General features: G+C 45.3%; 1 long non-coding RNA gene across 1 annotated transcript in view; it reads left to right on the top strand.

The window, feature by feature from the left end:
• Positions 1–543: 543 nt before the first annotated feature.
• Positions 544–20,314, top strand: part of LOC148139796 (uncharacterized) — a 72,958-nt gene continuing 53,187 nt past the window's right edge. Inside the window, exons 1-2 of the long non-coding RNA XR_015753513.1 lie at positions 544–640; positions 1,965–2,001. This is a non-coding gene — a long non-coding RNA (uncharacterized LOC148139796). The remainder of the gene's footprint in view (positions 641–1,964; positions 2,002–20,314) is intronic.

Below are 20,314 nucleotides of genomic sequence, written 5' to 3'. Positions count from 1 at the left end.
CTTTTGCACATTGTAACCTCTGGCCAGTTTGCAGTGCTATAAAATTCACCAGTGACACAGAAAATTAGACCCCCTCATCCCCTGCAGCAAGTTACCCTTCAAAATGACAGATTTGAAATAAGGGACATTTGTGTCCTTATTTCACCAAACGATGTATATCATAGCATTTGGAGTTCACTAGATCAAGGTCTAAGAGCAGGTCACTTCTTCAGACATGGGTGAGGGGGAATTTCTTCTCTCAGAAGTTAGTGAATTTTGACAACAGAGAGCTGGGTCATTAAGTGTATTCAGGGCTGAGAAAGAAGTGAGAAAATCAAGGACATTGGGGAAAAGGCAGGAAAGTTGAGTTGAGGGTTATCTGATCAGCTATGATTACATTGAATGGTGGAACAGTTTTGATGGGCTGAGTGATCTAATTCTGCTCCTGTGTCTTGTGGTCTTAAGAGCGTATTAGTTGGGTGACCATAACATTTTTAGAGAGAAAATTGCACTACCTTCTCCATTGGCTCAGTTATGTTGTGCCTTCTTGTCACCAGGACTGGTGAGAGCAAGCTCCCTGAAGGCAGCCAGCTATGAGGATACGTGTAGCCTGCACGAGGACGGCTGCTCTGTGAAATCTTTTTTCTGAATGTTACAGGAGGTAATTAAGCTCGGAATCCTGAAACAGGAGTCAAAGGCAAATGGGCCAAAAGTAATTTGTTCTCAATGATAGTTGATTTGCCCTCACATGGATGCCAAAGCAGAGGATAATATAGATGAGACCCATTAAGAACAGTGTGTTGGCTTAGGTAGGGCAGGTGGCACAGTGGTTAGCGCTGCTGTCTCACAGCACCAGAGACCCAGGTTCAATTCCCGCCTCAGGCGACTCTCTGTGTGGAGTTTGCACATTCTCCCCATGTCTGTGTGGGTTTCCTCCCACAATCAAAAAAAATTTGCAGATTAGGTGAATTGGCCATGCTAAATTGCCCATAGTGTTAAGTGAAGGGGTAAATGTAGGGGAATGGGTCTTGGTGGGTTGCGCTTCGGTGTGGACTTGTTGGGCCGAAGGGCCTGTTTCCACCCTGTAAGTAATCTAATCTAATATCTTAGCTGTGGGTGACTACAGGTTTCATGGCCCTCTTGTGGTGTAGCAGTCAGGTCTTTCCCCTGGACCTGGAGGCCCCAGTTCAAGTCCCACCTCCTGAGGTGTGTAATAACCTCTCTGAATGGGTTGATTAGCGAAATAGGTCAAATAAAAAAATGTATCTTACGGTTTTCTTGTGGCGCAGTGATTTTGTCTCTATCCCTGAAATGTGAGGCCCAAGTTCAAGTCCCATCTGCCCCGGAAATAACATCTCTGAAAAAGTTGATTAGGAAAATAGATGAAATAAAATTAAAATATTTCATCCTTCACCATGTAATAAATTTCTTAAATGTAGAGCTTCAATTGCACTGGATTGTTAGCCAGGACAAAATAGCCCGTTGTGGAATGGGGGTGGGTGGTGAAGGGTGAAATAAAAAAAAGTGAAAAAGTTGAGTCTATTTAATTTCTTTAGTTTTAAAAGAATACTTTATTTATCATCTGATCACAATCTGAAGAAGAAATGGGGAAAGGGACAGCTAGTGACAAATATGAGCCTGCGACAACATCAGAAAATGATGTTGTCCTTTCCAAGAAAAACAAATAATTACAATAATTTTAAAGTTAACACAACCTTTCAGAGCAGGAGCAGGATATTCAGCCTCCTGGGAGTCTGCTGCACTATTCAATTAGGTTGTGTCTGATTTAAATCTCAAATCCATTCAGCAAACTGAATCTACATTTACCAATTTAACACAAAATAATCTGCCTGAAAGCTGCAATTGTGTATATAATTGCAGTCCTTCAGGAAGAGGATTTTACCTTTCCGAAATATTTTGTGTGAAAATTGCTAGCTGTTTTCAGTCTGATACGTCCAACACTCGTTTGTTTGACTTCTCAATAGATGGAATCCACTTCTACATACCAGCAATCTGGACAGAGTGAGTAGGAATATTTGGTCAGTAGTCAATGGGAATGCTTGTCGGTGACTGGGTCAGATATGCCAAGGGCCTTCTCACAAGAAGCAAAGTGAACCTCCATGGTGTAACCTTCTAAGGGTCATGGGGGGACAAACAAAGTGGAAGGCCCAGCAAACTCTGGAGTGAACTGAGAGGGTTTGGGGGTGGGAGGGTGGGGGGGTGATGGGGGCTGCTGTGATATTCCCTCCCCAGCTGGGTGCCTTCTAGATCCCCATGAGGAAGGGACATCTGGAATGTGCACCAAGTTTCTCATTGCCCCTCACCATGTTTTTGGTCTGAAGACCAATGCCTGAATTGCAGGTGTGTATGTGAGTCAGGTGTGTGTGTGTCAGGTGTGTACGTGTGTCAGGTGTGTGTGTGTCAGGTGTGTATGTGAGCATATGTGTGTCAGGTGTGTGTGTGTGTGTGTGTCAGGTGCATGTGTGTGTGTGTATCAGGTGTGTGAGGTGTGTCAGGTGTGTGTGTGTGTCAGGTGTGTGTGTGTGTCAGGTGAATGTGTGTGTGTGTCAAGTGTGTGTGTCAGGTGTGTGTGTGTGTGTGTGTATATGTGTGTCAGGTGTGTGTGTGTGTGTCAGGCGCATGTGTGTGTGTGTGTCAGGTGTGTGTGTGTGTATCAGGTGTGTGAGGTGTGTCAGGTGTGTGTGTGTCAGGTGTGTGTGTGTGTCAGGTGCATGTGTGTGTGTGTCAGGTGTGTGTGTGTCAGGTGTGTGTGTGTGTCAGGTGTGTGTGTGTCAGGTGTGTGTGTGTGTCAGGTGTGTCAGGTGTGTGTGTACCTCTCTATTAGACCCTTAGGGTGCTACCCTGGCTTTCCATGGCAATGCCAACCCGTCAATGGGGCAGACAGACAGTCACCTTGTGTGCTACCCTGCTGCAACTTCTGAGTACATTTCTCTTGGGAAGTGTTTGGGATGTTTAGTTGAACCTGCAAGGCATGAGAGAGAAAAAGGCATCATGGCCAGTGGTTCTAAGTGGAGTCCAATGATTGAGAGGAGAAAGTGAGGTCTGCAGATGCTGGAGATCAGAGCTGAAAATGTGTTGCTGGAAAAGCGCAGCAGGTCAGGCAGCATCCAGGGAACAGGAGAATCGATGTTTCGGGCATAAGCCTGAAGAAGGGCTTATGCCCGAAACGTCGATTCTCCTGTTCCCTGGATGCTGCCTGACCAGCTGCGCTTTTCCAGCAACACATTTTCAGATCCAATGATTGAGACCAATAGTGGGGTTACTGTGAGATTTGCAGTGGAATGTAGAGTGGCATTTACTTGATTGGCAGGCCACGGGTGTCATCACAGGAGCAGTCCTGCTCTTCTCCTGCGAGGGTCTGGATCCTCTCCTTGTAGGAGGTGAATGTCCCCTCCATGCGTATGGGCTTTCTCTCTGGCCTGTTAAGGGCTGTAATGAGAGAAAGAGAGGGATTGAGTAAGGTAAAAGTGGGTGGTACTGCTGTGAGTGCTGGCAAAGGTGGGTGAAAGATGGTCAGGTTCCCAGTGGGTGAGGAGACAAGAGGACATGCAGTGGTGTTAGTGTGGGCTGAGAGGGCTTAGAGTGAGTGAGGGAAGACATTGCAGACGTTGTGATGGTGGCAGAGTGTGAGCCTTTGTGGGAGGTGGGTACAATAGCACAGTGTGAGGTGGTACATAGATGATGGTGGCACTTAGCCTTGGTGTAGCAGAGATGATCATTGACCCTCTCACTGCACTGTTCGCTGTTCCTTCAGTCCATGGACCTGACACTGAATCAGCTGGTGATTACAGACTAGGCTGCCAGTGTCTGGTGCCACAGCCGTCTCTGCTAGTGTTCTGGGAAGAGAGAGGGCCTCCTCTGTATTACCCCTTCAACTGGAATCTCTGGATCCTGGTCAGAGTATCAGGGTGCCATTTTTATCCCCTCTGCCATGTTCACGTTTTGTCCACCCAAGGGGCTGGGCAGCCTCAGGATGCCAACATTCGTCCAGGGACACAATGGCCTTTCGGAGGTGGTGCCACATAGCCGCTGAGTGGTGAGTTTATGGAGTGGTGCATGTTAAAATGGAGCTGGACTGGAAGTGAGAGACACTATGTGGCGGGGTAGCTAATTAATGCAGTGCATTTACGAAGGTGTTACAAGAGAATTTGGTGGGACCCGTGGCAAAAAAAAACATCCAAAAAGAAACTTGGACAGAGCCAAAAATATATAAGTTTCCACTTTTTTGGTTTCTAAGTTGCAATCAAATCATCTCACTATCTGTTGCAAAACATTACATTTATCTGTATTGAAATCCATCTGCTGCATTTTTGCCATTAATCTTTCAATGTCTTTCTGTATCTTTCTACATTGCTTTAAATGCCACCAATCTTTATTCTCTTTTTCTTCCAGTTTTTCTTTGGGGAGATTCTAATCTCCTGGTTACATGTATATTTTAATCTCCCACATCACTGCCTAACAGCGGTAGTGTTTATTTATTTGAGCTCTGGTTTTTTGCCATGTGTGCAGGTGTAGGACACAGTGAAGAATAATGAGTGCAGAAATTTTTATTGATATTCCACCACCAGGAAGAAAGGAAACATCCAAGTGGCCAGTGACAAGCAGTGCCCTTCACATCACAGGGCAATGCCTCACCAAAATGGTGAAGGGGAGGGCAGAGATTAAATCAAAATAGAGTCGGAGGGGAAAATAAAACACTCCATTCCCCGCGGTGCCCACTTCTCCCTGAATATCTCGAGGGCATTGGTAGACACTGTGCTTCTTCTCTAGGGACAGCCGGGCATGGATGTAACCGTGGAAGAGGGGCAGTCAATCAGCCATAACAAGTTAGTGGGTGGCACGGTGGCTAGCACTGCTGCCTCACAGCGCCAGAGACCCGGGTTCAATTCCCACCTCAGGCAACTGTCTGTGTGGAGTTTGCACATTCTCCCCGTGTCTGCGTGGGTTTCCTCCGGGTGCTCCGGTTTCCTCCCACAGTCCAAAGATGTGCAGGTTAGGTGAATTGGCCATGCTAAATTGCCCATAGTGGTAGATGTAAGGGAATGGGTCTGGGTGGGTTGCTCTTCGGAAGGTTGGTGTAGACTTGTTGGGCTGAGGGGCCTGTTTCCACACTGTAAGTAATCTAATCCCCATCCACGGCCAGCTGCCTGAACCTGTTAATGCCAACAATCTTCGTGTCATTAGCAAATGTGGAATTCTATTGTGCTACAAAATGTCATAAATAAGCAGAAAATCATTGAACTCTCACCATAGCTCCTTGTGGGATACCATGAGTCTCTTCCTTCCAGTTCAACCATTATCCATTCTCTCTGTCTTCTGCTGGCTGACCAATCTTCTAATCAGGTCGACAAATCATCTTAATTCCATGAGTTTTCATTTCAGCCAGGGTTTTAGGAAGACATGATAAGGGTGGGAGAAACTCGTATGCAGCCTAAATGCCAATTTTGGCCAATTGGGTCAAATGGCCTGTGTCTGTGCTCTACATTACTATGTAATCCCATGTAATTGATAAAGAGAAGCCACGTGAAATAGCCACAAAGCAAACAAAATTCATCGTGGATCTGGATTAGTGGAGGCTTTAAACATAAAAATCATTATAAACTTTAATAAAACAGAATTGTTAGCTGTGACAGAGTATGAAGTTTCACAGGGTTGGAGACAATTAGTTTATTTCAATAAGGGAAAACTAATTGTATTAATTTAGGATTAGGCAGTTGAATCCTTTGAAGTCTAGACCGTAGACTGCAAACTCAGAATAAAATATTGAACCTAATTAATCTTTTACTGGCGTTAGCTGGTACTTGTCTGATGATAAGAACAGATTGTTCAGTTCCTGATAAAGCAAAAAAAAAGTCTTTATTTTTAAAGTAGAGAGACCTAAATAATTCTGGGAGAACCTGATCATCTTTGGCTCTGTAATCTATCTTGATGTGTGTCAGGACCAATAAGATATGCATGGTCTACTATCTCATCTATCTAGCATCAAATACAGCATATGTTGTGGAAATATTTGCTTAAATCAAACCTTATGTAGGATCAGCTGCACAAACCATATTAACCCGTTATTGAGCAAAACTACATAACATTGGCTAGGCCATAGGCGGAATATTGTGCACAGTTCTGGTCATCACATTACCAGAAGAACATGATTGCACTGACAAGAGTACAGAGGAGATTCACTGGATGTTGCCTGCATTGGGAAGCCTCAGTTATGAGGAAAGACGAGATAGGCTGGGTTTGTTTTTCCTTGGAGCAGAGGAGGCTGAGGGAGGATTGAGGTAAACAAAATTATGAGAGGTTTAGACAGATTAGATTGTGAAAATTGTTTTGACATGGCAGATGTGTTTAAGTTTAAGTGAGGAGTAAGTGGTTTAGAGGAGATCTGAAGAAATATGAGGTTGGTAGAGGTAGGTACTCTTGCAATATTTAGGAAGCATCTAGGCAAACACTTAAAATACCAGGGTATAGGAGGCTATAGACCAAATGTAATTAGTATAGTTTGGTATTTGTTGGTCAGCATAGATATGTTGGGCAGAAAGGCTTGTTTCTATGCTGTGAGACTTTATGACTCTTTATGACTCTATGAAACTGGTTATATTTGTTTTTGCAATGTTACATCATTTTAGTGTATTGGTTTTAGATATCATATAACTTTTACTTGTAATAATTCTAACAGCTTATTTAACCTGCATTCAGTGAACTACAGTTGCCATCGAATGTGATAGAAGAATGCATTCTATCGTAATCTCTAATTATAAAATAATTCCATACTTATTAAACCCGGGCACCTGCAGTGATTAAAATCGGGGTCTGGGTTTAAAAAATGGTTGGAAAGGCAATAGACATCTAGAAGGTTATAAATAATTGTATAGAGAGAGTAAAGGAGTTTTGATGAATCTTCATGAAACACTGGCTTAGCTTCAGCTGATTCTCTATCCGTATGCCATATTCCTGCTTTCTCCCCATATCCCTTGGTGTCTTAAACAACTAGAAATGTATCAATCTTCTTCTTGAATATATTCAGTGGCTTGACCTCTACTGTGGTAGAGAACTCCTCAAGTTCATTATCCTTTTGAGTGAAGAAATGTTTTCTCATTTCATGGTCTATCCCGTATCCTGAGACTGTGTCCCCTGGTTCTAGACTCCTTGGCCTGAAGAAACATCCTTCCTACATCTGATCTGTCCATTCCTGTTAGAATTTTACACATTTCAATGAGAATCCCCTCTCATTCTTCTAAACTCTAGTGTCTGCCTAGTGATCATTTGGTGTATTCTCTGTTTGGCAAAGGTATCCGTTCTTGGGTAGATTGCTCAAACCTTCACACGTGCTTCAGGTATGGTCTCACCAAGACTCTGTATAACTGATGTAAGACATCACTACTTCAGATCTCAAATCTGTTTGCAACAAAGGTCAATATACAATCTGCCTTTGTCGCTGCTTGCTGCACTTACCTGTCTACTTTCAATGACTGATGTATAAGGACAACCATGTGCTTTTGTGCATCCACAGTTAGAGTCATAGAGATGTACAGCACAGAAACAGACCCTTTGGTCCAACCCGTCCATGCCAACCCAACCCAATCTAGTCCCACCTGCCAGCACCCGGCCCATATCCCTCCAAACCCTTCCTATTCATATACCTATCCAAACGCCTTTTAAATGTTGCAATTGTACCAGCCTCCATCACATCCTCTGGCAGCTCATTCCATACACGTACCACCCTCTGCGTGGCAAAGTTGCCACTTAGGTCCCTTTTATATCTTTCACCTCTCACCCTAAACCTATGCCCTCTGGTTCTGGACTCCCCCAACCCAGACTTTGTCTATCCATGCCCTTCACAAATTTGTAAACCTCGATAAGGTCACCCCTCAGCCTCTGACACTCCAGGGAAAACAGCCCCAGCCTGTTCAGCCTCTCCCTATAGCTCAAATCCTCCAACCCTGGCAACATCCTTGTAAATCTTTTCTGAACCCTTTCAAGTTTCACAACACCCTGCAAAAATATCACAAATTAGAATAATACCCTTCCTTTCTGTTCATGCTGAGGTAAATGACAGACTGCCCTTCTCCCAGACACTGCCATCTCATCCTTGAGCTGTATCTTGGGAGTTTGGGATTCAAGTGAAAGCTCATCTCAGTGTGAGGATTATGGAAAGGCTGAGGACTGACTGAAACCATGAGATAGTGGGCAGTAGAGACCTGTTGAAATGATAGCTGAGAGTGAGATGTGAATAGGTATAAGCTGCACAAAAAGAACACCGTGCAAAAGGCACACTGAAGAGAATAAAACAGTGTGACAAGCAGAGAGAGGGCGACAGAGAACCAGCTGTCATGGAAGAAGCAGAGAATCAATTACTGGAAGAGATCTTGTTGTCATGACAAATCAACTTATATAACATGCTGCATGTCACTGAGTGTAATGTCCCTGTAGAAGTTGTATAATAAACAGAAAATATCTGGAGCTCTACATATGGTGATGTTGCTCAAATAAAACCACACGTCCCTTTGCTCACCGTGAATAATGCCACCCTTTTGAGTTAAAGGGGAAAAAACAGTCTTGTTTTCAATGAGACTTACCTCAAGTAACGAACATGTCGGAGTGTTTCCAGCAGGGGTCCACTCAGTGTTGGCAGCTAGTTGTAGGTGGTAGTGTTGCCTCAATGTAAGAGCCAAACCTTTGGATTGTTTGTATTCCATATTTGCACTGACATTGAATTGCAATATGAACTGGCTACCTTCAATGTGTATCATCATTGCCAATTACAGAAGCCTTGAAGTTTCCAGCAACAGCCTTTGCTGTCTGTTTGAGTTATTGAAACGAGCTAAATGAAGTTATCCGGAAGCAGTAAAGGCAGTTTTGTAGCAGGGAAACATGTTTCAATTACCTTTTGTGACAATTGGGATTCTACACTCCTGGTATTCGATAGCACGGTCTCTCTGAAAGACAAGAATAACTTGTAACACTGATCCCAACTTCCCGGATACCCCAAAGGATTCTACAGACATGAAATATAGTCACTGTTTTAAGGTCCTGCAAATAGCAATGCAATGAATGAATGAATGCGATAATCTGTTTTAGTGATACTAATTGAGGAATAAATATTGGCCCAGAGAATGGAGGGAAGTCTTCTCAAACAGTGGCATGCTTTGAATCCACCTGAGAGGGTAGATGGAGCCTCTGTCTAACAGTTCATCTGAAAGCTGATTTGAGCACTGACAAAGAACAACCCCAGTTTGTAAGTTTTGCACTGTTGAAGGAAAAAAATTGTTGGTGACATTCTCAAGGTTATCTGCCTTGTCTTACACGATAACAGTCCCAGCTGCTGTCTGTTCGCAGATTTCTGTCTGTTTTGAGTTTTGCTGATGGATAACTGTTCAGTGTTCAGAGTCCTCAAGATGGTGGTGGTGGAGGAGGCAGCATCCTGTCCCCAGGCTTGTCCTCTTCATTTTCTATTCCATTTCTCCCCTTCTTCTTTAACTTTCACTTGAACTACCTTCTAAAGGTAGCCCATTGGTGCGGTCTGGAGCAGCAGGGGACTACAGAGTCCCCTGGCCTGTGAAGCCCTGAGTGGGACTGTAGCGGTGGAGGAAGAAACGTTGGACTCTCTATAAGTTATCTTTCTTTTTTTTAAAATGAGAACAGTGACAATTCATGGCAACTGTATAAACCTTTCACTGTATTTTGAGTTGAGTACGTGTGACAATAAATTAAAAGTATTACTGAGCTGTCATCCACCATGTCAGGACTTTACAGCTATCTGCCAATGGATGCAATTCTGAGCATAGGCTGTGGGTTACCATCATTCCACCGATTAAAGATATTTCACCTCTCTCTTCAGCTAAGAAAGTTCACATTGCTGTCTGTGGGAGCTTGCTGCGTGCAGTTTGGTTGCTCATGGCCTACACTCAATGACTCCTACCCAGAGCACAAATGGAATCACTCGGGTGAGGTGAAACAGTTGTAAAAGTAAGCTGTTAATTTCAATGAACCCTTTATTCCCTCTGTCCACTGGAGCTCAAGCATATTAATAGTGCATTGAGTCATAGAGATGTACAGAATGGAAACAGACCCTTTCATCCAACTAACCCATGCTGACCAGATATCTGAAATTAATGTAGTCCCATTTGCCTGCATTTGGCCCATATCCTTCTAAACCCCTCCTACTTTTCAAGATATCACTCTTTTTTCCCTCAAGTTCTCTACCTTCTGTATCCTCCTTGTGAAATATTTCATTAGTATCTCACCCAACTGCTATGGTTCCAAACTTAGATGGCCTAGATAATTTTTAAGGGGCCAGATTCTCTCCCAGGTTACTTTTTAACCCTCGGGGATCCAGAACTAGAAGGCATAGATTTAGGGTGAGAGGGGAAAGATATAAAAGAGTCCTAAAGGGCAACTTTTTCACGCAGAGGATGGTACACGTATGGAATGAGTTGCCAGAGGATGTGGTGGATGCTGGTATGATTGCAACATTTAAGAGGCATTTGGATGGGTATATGAATAGGAAGGGTTTGGAGGGATATGGGCCGGGTGCTGGCAGGTGGGACTAGATTGGGTTGGGATATCTGGTCGGCGTGGATGGGTTGGACCAAAGGGTCTGTTTCCATGCTGTACATCTCTATGATTCTATGACTCTTAATGTGGGCATCTCTTTGGATCCTCTTTAATGCTATTTACCAAAGCTATCACCTGTCCCTTTTTGTTCTCTTGATTTCCCTCTTCTGTAATAGGAAATGGGAGCCATTGACATCATTGTTTTGGATCCACACTACAACAGGAAGTTACAGCTGCTACTAGAAGTAGTAAGCCTGTTGTTGCTGCCCTCTCTGACCCACACGTTTCCCTGTTCTCTGGTCCTCTTGCCACCCCTTTTTCCGCACTGCTCACTGCCCCATTCTCCATTTCCCTTACTTCTGTTCCCTTCGCGGACCTGTTCTCTGATCTGCTGTCATTTACACCTGCTAGTTGCTGGCTTGCTTTCTGCTCCCCTCACTGTCCCAATCTTCACTTCCCTAACTGCTGCATTTTCCGTTCCCTTTGCTACTCTCCCCTCACCATGCCATTCTTCCTTTTGCCTGCTCATTGCTCTGACCTTCTCTCCTCTCACTGCTACGTTCTCCACCCCCCCTGTTTATTCACCTGTCTTTCTATGTCCAAAGTGTATCCCAGCTCCTGCAGCTAAACATGACCTTTCCTATACCTTTAACAGTGCCCACGCTTCTGCATGTTTCAAAGAGTGGGTGGGTTCCTTGCCTTAATGTCTTTATTAGTGCAGTTTTGCGAATGAACAGTTGTTCAGCCAATTGTTATTGCAGTGTTTGGGTAAAATGCAGTGATGGTTTAGGCTCTGTAACTGCATTTGCAGAGAGCATGTCTCCTGCAGTTGGTTTGGCAGCAAGCAAAGCCTTTGTTGAAACTGAGTGTGTTAATGAGATGGGTGACAGTACTGTCTCATGGGGAATGTTACTGAGACAGTGGGAGGGAAATAAATTACCATCAGAGTTGGAGTCATTAGTGTTTCAGTAATTACACTACTTTGTCAGCATCTGTTAAGCACCTCCCCGTCACTGCTAATCTTGAGGCCTGTATAGACCGCAAAGCTCATCCTGATTTGAGTTGGGTGCTGCTATCCACGTTCTAACAACTACAGGGTCATGACTAAAGGAGCTGGATATGTGGGAAAAAAAGGACAAAAATAAAAATTCTCTTTCGTATAGTGTCTTTCATAACTTGCCTCTAAACTGCTTCATGGACAATGATGTACTTTTGAATGATTGTAATTTAGTTGTTTGTGCACAGCAAGCTCCTTCAGGGGTTAATGCAATAAAAGCAACATGAGAGTATTGATGAACCCCCACTCTTAGTACAGAGGTAAGCCATTGTTCCTCAAAATGTCCAGCTCCTGGTCAAACCAGAGGATTGATGGAGGTTAATGCTAACCCCCCTGTGGCAGGATTGAGGGCTCCATTCCCCCACCAAAGGTACACTCTAAGAGCATTTAACCCTAGAGAAAGCCCTAAAATCAAACCCTGTCTAGGAAGGGTCCTTTGTTCAAAGGCAACAGAAAGGTGGAAAAGCCTGCTAGTAATAACTCCTTTTCCTCTTGCTGCCAATCAAGCACTCCCCACCACCCCACAACACCCATTCTATCACCCCACTCCCACTATCATTCCCCAGTGACTAGCTCTCTTGACAATCCTGGGTGGATTGGAATTTGGATGGGTGCAGTATTGGCCTCAGCCATCACATGCTCAGTGGTGCTGCTAAGTAACTGAGTAGCTCTAGTGGATCTGAACCCACTCCCAAACCCCTGACCTCTCCACCCTCATTTCTGGGAAGGTCTACATCTGCCCAATTAAAGGTGTTTAATACAGTGGCTGTCCCCTCTTGTCAGCTCTATAGACACAATTAAAATACCACAGAAAACGTGCAGCAACTCGTAACTTAGGGGAATGGTTAAGGGCCAATTATGCACCTGCAAGATGGATGTTATATATAAATGAAACCAGTTGCAAACAATGTTCACTGCTTGAACATTATTGATGAATTTGATGGATTTCTATGACCACTTCATGGTATTGATGTCGGCTTTTTCTTAACTGGCCAGATGACTTTTAAACTTTCCTGATGAAGGGCTTATGCCTGAAATGTTGATTCTCCTGCTCCTCGGATGCTGCTTGACCTCCTGTGCTTTTCCAGCACCACACTCTCGACTCTGATCTCCAGCATCTGCAGTCCTCACTTTCTCAAGCTGACTTTTAAACTTAAATGCTCCAGATTATTTATCGAACCCTTTGGATTGAGAGTTCTATAACATTGCCCTGGGTTTGTGTGTTGTTGGTCGAGAAATAAACCATGCCCAGGAGAGTAGGGAAATCTTCCCTTCTCTTCAAATGGTGCTGGGGAAGGCTGGTGAAGTTTCCAATAGGGTAGGACTCCCTCAGAACACGAATGTTCAAGTCCCTCGAGTGGAACAATGAGCCCATGGCCTTCTGGCCTTGAGGTGAAAAAGCTGCAGATGAGCCATGGGTGATACTTACTTGTGATTTTTGACCAGTTATTTGGCATTAAGGCAGAAAGCTGAAGTCAGAGTCGATAAGTATGGCGCTGGAAAAGCAGGATAGGTCAGGGCAGCATTCAACTCCCCTGCTCTGCTTTTCCAATGCCACACTTTTCAACTCTGACTCTAGCATCTGCAGTCCTCACTTTCTCCCAGGAAGCCCAAGTCAGGAAACTTCCCAGTTTGTCAGACCAGTCTTCTTCAAAGGGGACCCTGTTAGCCATAGATCAGAGGAAGTGGGGTGGAAATGAATCTGATGGTTAACGGTTTTTCTGAGCTACATCAGATGGACTGTCAATCAATCCCAGCAGTGGTAGGTCTATTATTTACTTACTCCAATTGAAAGCTACACCCTGTCTCATTTTTCATTATTAAAGGATTTGGGATTGAAATAACTTCAACTCACGACATTTAAATAGATTTTATTCACTCTACAAGATTATGTATACCTCCTTCTACATTGCAACTCCCATATTGTTTCCAAAGGTTTTAACCATGATGAAAATTGAGCCTCAACTGAAGGCAACTTTCAAATAATTTCAGGTTTACAAAAACCTACGTCAGGTTTACAAAACCTTTGATTCCCATCCTAATCTCTTCCTGTTACTGGCAAAAAAATGGGATCTATTGTAAATGGGAACAAGATCTTCACATTTGAGTCTTGTCCACCATCTTAAAAGACCTGCGAATTAGGCTGTCTCTACAAAGTTAAATCATTTGACTGTAGGCTTTCACCATTTTGGGCTGATGGTCTTAGTGGAGGTGGTAGCCTACTGGTATTATCACTGGATTGATAATCCTAAAGACCCAGGTAATATTCGGGGACACAGGTTCAAATCCCTCCATGGCAGATGGTGGAATTTGAACTCAATAAAAGAATCTGGAATTAAGAATCTAATGATCACTGTGAAATGATTGTCAATTGTCAAGAAAAACTGATCTGGTTCACTTATGTCCTTCAGGGAAGGATATTTGGTCTGGTCTACCTGTGACTCCAGACCCACAGCAGTATGGTTGACTCTTAACTGCCCTTTGGACAATTAGGGATTAGGAAAAGTTGCTGGCTTGGCCAGGAAGGCCCACATCCCATGAATGAATTAAAAAGGTTTATAAGATGGCAAAACTTGAAACCACCCCAAACAACAGTACCCAGAGAAACCTAATTTCCAATTCAACATCAGAGCACAAGACCAATTTTACATGTTCCCAGTACACGTGTAACCAGAATTAGAACATGCATACACCAAGTGTGATTGTTTCTATATTTGTCAATGTAAAATATCCATGTATATATGAACTCTTGACATTACAATTTTAGGAAGAATGGAGTATTTTTCCATTTTTGAAGGAAGTTGCTTTTAATGTTGGGTTCTCAAAAACACGATGGTCTGGTTCTTATATGTGTTTAAGCAGCCAGAGTAAGATTTGTTGCAGAATTGAGTGAAAAGTCCAGTGATGCCTCCCTTAGGAGTGTCTAGCTCCATCTATTATGCATCTACCGAGTGACATGGTAAGTTTTCACTTAAAGGGGGTTATAGCTGTTTAATTGCCTTATTGCCATTGAAATTCACCTTAATAATATTCAGCTTCATATCTTACCAAACATGTGATGGAGCAAGACATTGAGAATTCTCGACATGGAAACCCAAATGGGTGCCAGGCAGATTCAGCTCACTTCTTGTTCTGAGCAACCTTCATGTTGGACACCAGGCCCAACATTTCAGGGCAACATGTGAGCACCACACACTCTACCTCTAAGAAATCTTCTGGTATATCTCCAATTCAATTACATGACACGTCTGCTCTTAATGCTGCACCATGGGTTGCACCAGTAACCTCATTGTAACAGAGCAGCAAGGGCACTGTGCACTCTGGGACACACACCCAGCCCAGGGACTGGACCAGGCTATATCCCTGGGCTTTTCACTCACTGTCATTGAGCTCAATCACTCTGCCTTGCCATCGATAGTCACAATGTCCCTGATGTACATTGCCTTGCTGTTTTGCATTTTACCCCCTCAGCTTATATTTCTAGCAATGTTGTTTAGTGCAGACGCGAAGTGAAGACGTTTGATTTGGCACAAGTACAATTGAGGGAGATGGTCTTCACCCGAGGGCTCCAGCATTATATATCAAGAGTAGCCTCTGATACCAGCCGAAGGGCTTGGACATGACAGTCAGCTACTCAGGGTTGTCAGTCAGGAACCTCTTCACATAAACAGTGAGGAACTGAATGTCAGGCAGCTCACCGCCCCCACTGGGGTCTGTCTTCCTCCTGGAATGAGAGGCAGGTATTCAGGGAGATGGAAGTGGGTGGCACAGATGTTATGTTGATGCAGGTTGGGTGGTGTATGAGTGGCAAAGTGCAGCAGGTCAGGCAGCATCCAAGGAGCAGGAGAATTGACGTTTCGGGCATGAGCCCTTCTTCAGGAATGAGGAAAGTGTGCCCAGAAGGCTAAGATAAAAGGTAGGGAGGAGGGACTTGGGGGAGGGACGTTGGAAATGCTTTAGGTGGAAGGAGGTTAAGATGAGGGTGATAGGCTGGAGTGGGAGTGGGGGCGGAGAGATCAGGAAGAAGATTGCAGGTTAGGAAGGTGGTGCTGAGTTCGAGGGTTGGGACTGAGACAAGGTGGGGGAGGGGAAATGAGGAAACTGGAGAAGTCTGAGTTCATCCCTTGTGGTTGGAGGGTTCCTAGGCGGAAGATGAGGCACTCTTCCTCCAGCCGTCATGTTGCTATGGCCTGGCGATGGAGGAGTCCAAGGACCTGCATGTCCTTGGTGGAGTGGGAGGGGGAGTTGAAGTGTTGAGCCACGGGGTGGTTGGGTTGGTTGGTCCGGGTGTCCCAGAGGTGTTCTCTGAAACGTTCCGCAAGTAGGCGGCCTGTCTCCCCAATATAGAGGAGGCCACATTGGGTGCAGCGGATGCAGTAAATGATGTGTGTGGAGGTGCAGGTGAATTTGTGGTGGATATGGAAGGATCCTTTGGGGCCTTGGAGGGAAGTAAGGGGGGAGGTGTGGGCGCAAGTTTTGCATTTCTTGCGGTTGCAGGGGAAGGTGCTGGGAGTGGAGATTGGTGGGGGGTTTGGACCTGACGAGGGAGTTTCGGAGGGAGTGGTCGACGATGCTCTCCACCGCATCTCCTCCACTTCCCGCTCCTCCGCCCTTGATCCCCGCCCCTCCAATCGCCACCAGGACAGAACCCCACTGGTCCTCACCTACCACCCCACCAACCTCCATGTACAACGTATCATCCGTCATCATTTCCGCCACCTCCAAACGGACCTCACCACCAAGGATATATTTCCCTCCCCACCCCTATCAGCATTCCGAAAAGACCACTCCCCCTTACTTCCCTCTAAGGCCCCAAAGGATCCTTCCATATCTGCCACAAATTCACCTGCACCTCCACACATATCACTTACTGCATCCGCTGCACCCGATATGGCCTCCTCTATAATGGGGAGACAGACCGCCTACTTGCGGAACGTTTCAGAGAACACCTCTGGGACACCCAGACCAACCAACCCAACCACCCCGTGGCTCAACACTTCAACTCCCCCTCCCACTCCACCAAGGACATGCAGGTCCTTGGACTCCTCCATCGTCAGACCATAGCAACACGACGGCTGGAGGAAGAGCGCCTCATCTTCCGCCTAGGAACCCTCCAACCACAAGGGATGAACTCAGATTTTTCCAGTTTCCTCATTTCCCCTCCCCCCACCTTGTCTCAGTCCCAACCCTCGAACTCAGCACCACCTTCCTAACCTGCAATCTTCTTCCTGACCTCTCCGTCCCCACCCCCACTCCGGCCTATCACCCTCACCTTAACCTCCTTCCACCTATCGCAATTCCAACGCCCCTCCCCCAAGTCCCTCCTTCCCTACCTTTTATCTTAGCCTGCTTCGCACAACCCCGTCATTCCTGAAGAAGGGCTTATGCCCGAATCATCGATTCTCCTGCTCCTTGGACGCTGCCTGACCTGCTGCACTTTTCCAGCAACACGTTTTCAGCTCTGATCTCCAGCATCTGCAGTCCTCACTTTCTTCTGGTGTATGAGTGGGCAGCACAGATGACATGCAGGGTGAGTGGTGTCAGGTATTGGGCTGGGTAACACTGAGTGGGGGAGGTGGTGAGAGTGATAGAACATGAGCTTTGGTGGCAGGTGGTTACAGTAGCAGAGATAGATTGAGGACGAGGCAGTAGAGTGAAGATGGTGGCACTTATACTGGTGAAGCAAAGAAGGTCATTGCCCTTCCTTCTGCATTGTTGGGCATTCCCCCAATTAACCAGTAGAGGGAGTCTAGAGCAGATCAAAGGAATCTATGTTTAACGACACATACAACAGAAAATTTGCTGAATCTTATTGTTTCCACTCAAGGCTTTCATAAGACTGACACACTGCTTGAACCCAGGGAACCATTTTGAATGAGGCTGGCATTATCTGGTGCTGTGCCCTCCTCTGCCAATCCTGGGGGAGCATCCTACGTGTTTCAGGGCGGCACGGTGGCTCAGTGATTAGCACTGCTGCCGCATGGTGCCAGGGACCCGGGTTTGATTCTGGCCACGGGTGACAGTCTGTGTGGGGTTTGCACTTTCTCCCCGTGTCTGCGTAGGTTTCCTCCAGGTGCTCTGGTTTCCTCCCACAGTCCAAAAGATGTACAGGTCAGGTGAATTGGCCATGCTAAATGTTAGGTGCATTCGTCAGGGGTAAACGTAGGGAAATGAGTCTGGGCGGGTTACTCTTCGGAGGGTCAGTATGGACGTGTTGGGCTGAAGGCCTGTTTCCATGCTGTACGGAATCTAATCTAATCTAGTCTGCAACCACTTCATCCAACAGGATCTCCAGGTCCCTGCCCACCAAGAAAGGGTGCCACTCTCCCCCTTTGTGCCATATCTGGCGCAGTTGTCCGGAACTGTGCAGGACAACTCTGGACAGACAGGGCTTCTTAAGCTGGTGCTGGTGCTAGGAAAGCTGCTTTCTATTGAGTGGCGAGTTTTTCCAGGAACTATGTTGGGTAAGAAGGAGCTAGAATCAGACGTGAGGGGTGTTATAGGAACGGGATAAGTAGTTAATAGGAAATGGCGAGGAAGCTTCCAAAAAGCTTGATGTTACATGCACTTAGCCAAAAAAAAGTCCAATTCGGCCCCATGTATTTTCACAAGTTAACACTGAGACAAGACATTGTTTACAATATAGGTAGATATTGTTGCTGCAATGGACTCAACAATAATTGATTAATTAGCTTGTTTAAATGCTCAGAAAGTGACCCCAGCAGCACTTCATTTGCCCTCTAGGAGGAGCTACTTGAAAAGTCGATCTGAGGAAAAAGGAGCAAAAATAGGAATTGCTGGAAAAGCTCAGCTGGTCTGACAGCATCTGAGAGACAATTCCGAGATAACCTTTCAGGTGTAATGACTCTTCCTCAGAACTGGTTGTGAGGAAGTGTCACTCGATCTGAAATGTTAACTCTGATTGCCCCCCACAGATGTTGTCATACCTACAGAGCTTTTCCAGCAATTTCTAATTGTGTTTCTGCATCCGCAGCTCTTTTTTGTTTTTGTGAGAATAAAGGAGATTCAGTTTCAGTGTGGTGTTCTGTAGATTGGGTGGGGAAATGATGGATTCTCATCCTACCAGTTTGAATTCTATCAGGTTGTAAGTATTCTGTGAGTTATTCAGACTGTGAAAAGAATCCAGTTATGATTATAGTTAGTGGCTACCACTAACCTGTGGTATGTAGTAATTGCTAACGTACACTGACAGTTGCACAAAGTTTCCATGGCAACACAAATGTAAGCACTTCTTAAATTCTTGCCAGTTTTGTGAAATTCTTGGGAGGAAACAATAAGATTGAGTAAGATTTACTTCTGTACGTGTTGTTAAATATGGAGCCCTTGTCGTCCTATAGACTCCCTCTGCTGGTACATGTGTATGGCAGCCTTAACTGGATAATATGCAGGACAAATCTAGGCTGAACTCACTTGTAACCAATAGACTCCAGATATTAGAAAGAACTGTGTGTCACAGTCACGGCCAGGGACAGAAACCATGGGCACCTCTGCTGGTCCTGACCCTTACCCCCCCCCCCACTGGCCTCAATTCCCAATGTGAACATGGGGCCTCTGTGCCCTGACTAGTCCCCCTCCCCTGACCAGTTCCAGTCCCAGTTCCGTGTCCCCATCCCCATTGTTCTGGGTCATAGTCTAAGTTCTCAGTTTTTGAAACATAACACTAGGAATGGTTAGGCCTATTAAGCATATGGATGCATGTGTAGAAAACCACCACTTGAATAACTGACTTATGGAAATCTGCCATTTTGACCCAGAGTAGGACGGACTTTTGGTTAGAATCAATGGGATTTCTTAAGACTGACGATGTATTTTCCTTACCATTTCTATAATTTCCCTGCGCCCAGTGATCTAATTGCATAGCTTTTAACAAAGTTCTATGAGTCAATGTGGTAGTGTTAAAGCAATCTGGTCAAATTCTGTTTGGAGCTAATCGGTTCATTCCCTACTGCAAGGCAGGGGGTTATCAGCACATGGGTGGAAGTTGACCTTGAGTCAGCTGATGATGTCACCAAGAAACAGCAGAATAATGGGAGAAAGAGGAGGAGATGGCTAGTAACAGATCTTTGGGAAATTTCTGAGATGACAGTCCGGGGAAGAGAAGTCAGTGTCGGAGATCCTTTGGCTGTGGTTGTACCTATGGGCGGCACGGTGGCTCAGTGGTTAGCACTGCTGCCTCACAGCGCTAGAGATGCGGTTTCAATTCCTGCGTCGGGCAACTGTCTGCGTGGAATTTGCACATTCTCCCTGTGTCTGCGTGGGTTTCCTCCAGGTGCTCCGGTTTCCTCCCACAGTCCAAGGATGTGCAGGCCAGGTGAATTGGCCATGCTAAATTGCCTGTAGTGTTAGGTGCATTAGTCAGGGGTGAATGTAGGGGAATGGGTCTGGGTGGGTTGCTCTTCGGAGGGTCGGTGTGGACTTGTTTGGCCGAAGGGCCTGTTTCCATACTGTCGGGAATCTAATCTAATCAATATCAAAATGCTGTCAAGCAGGAATAAAACATTGGAGGAAGATTCTGCTATCAGTGCTGTCAAGGATACTGATGGCTCAAGGAGGATAAATAGTATCATTGTGACAGGCAATCAATTTTTACTCCCGCTGTTTCAATGCTGTTGGAGACAATCAGAAACAGGACGAGGGGGGAGATGGGTCTGGCGATTGGTGTGAACTGTCTTGAGAGATGCA

This window comes from Chiloscyllium plagiosum, unplaced genomic scaffold (genome assembly GCF_037043375.1).
Source record: "Chiloscyllium plagiosum isolate Xiang-an unplaced genomic scaffold, Cpla_swu_hap1 HiC_scaffold_37, whole genome shotgun sequence".
In the NCBI taxonomy this organism is placed as follows: Eukaryota; Metazoa; Chordata; class Chondrichthyes; order Orectolobiformes; family Hemiscylliidae; genus Chiloscyllium; species Chiloscyllium plagiosum.
This window is presented reverse-complemented; position numbering and strand designations above follow the sequence as displayed.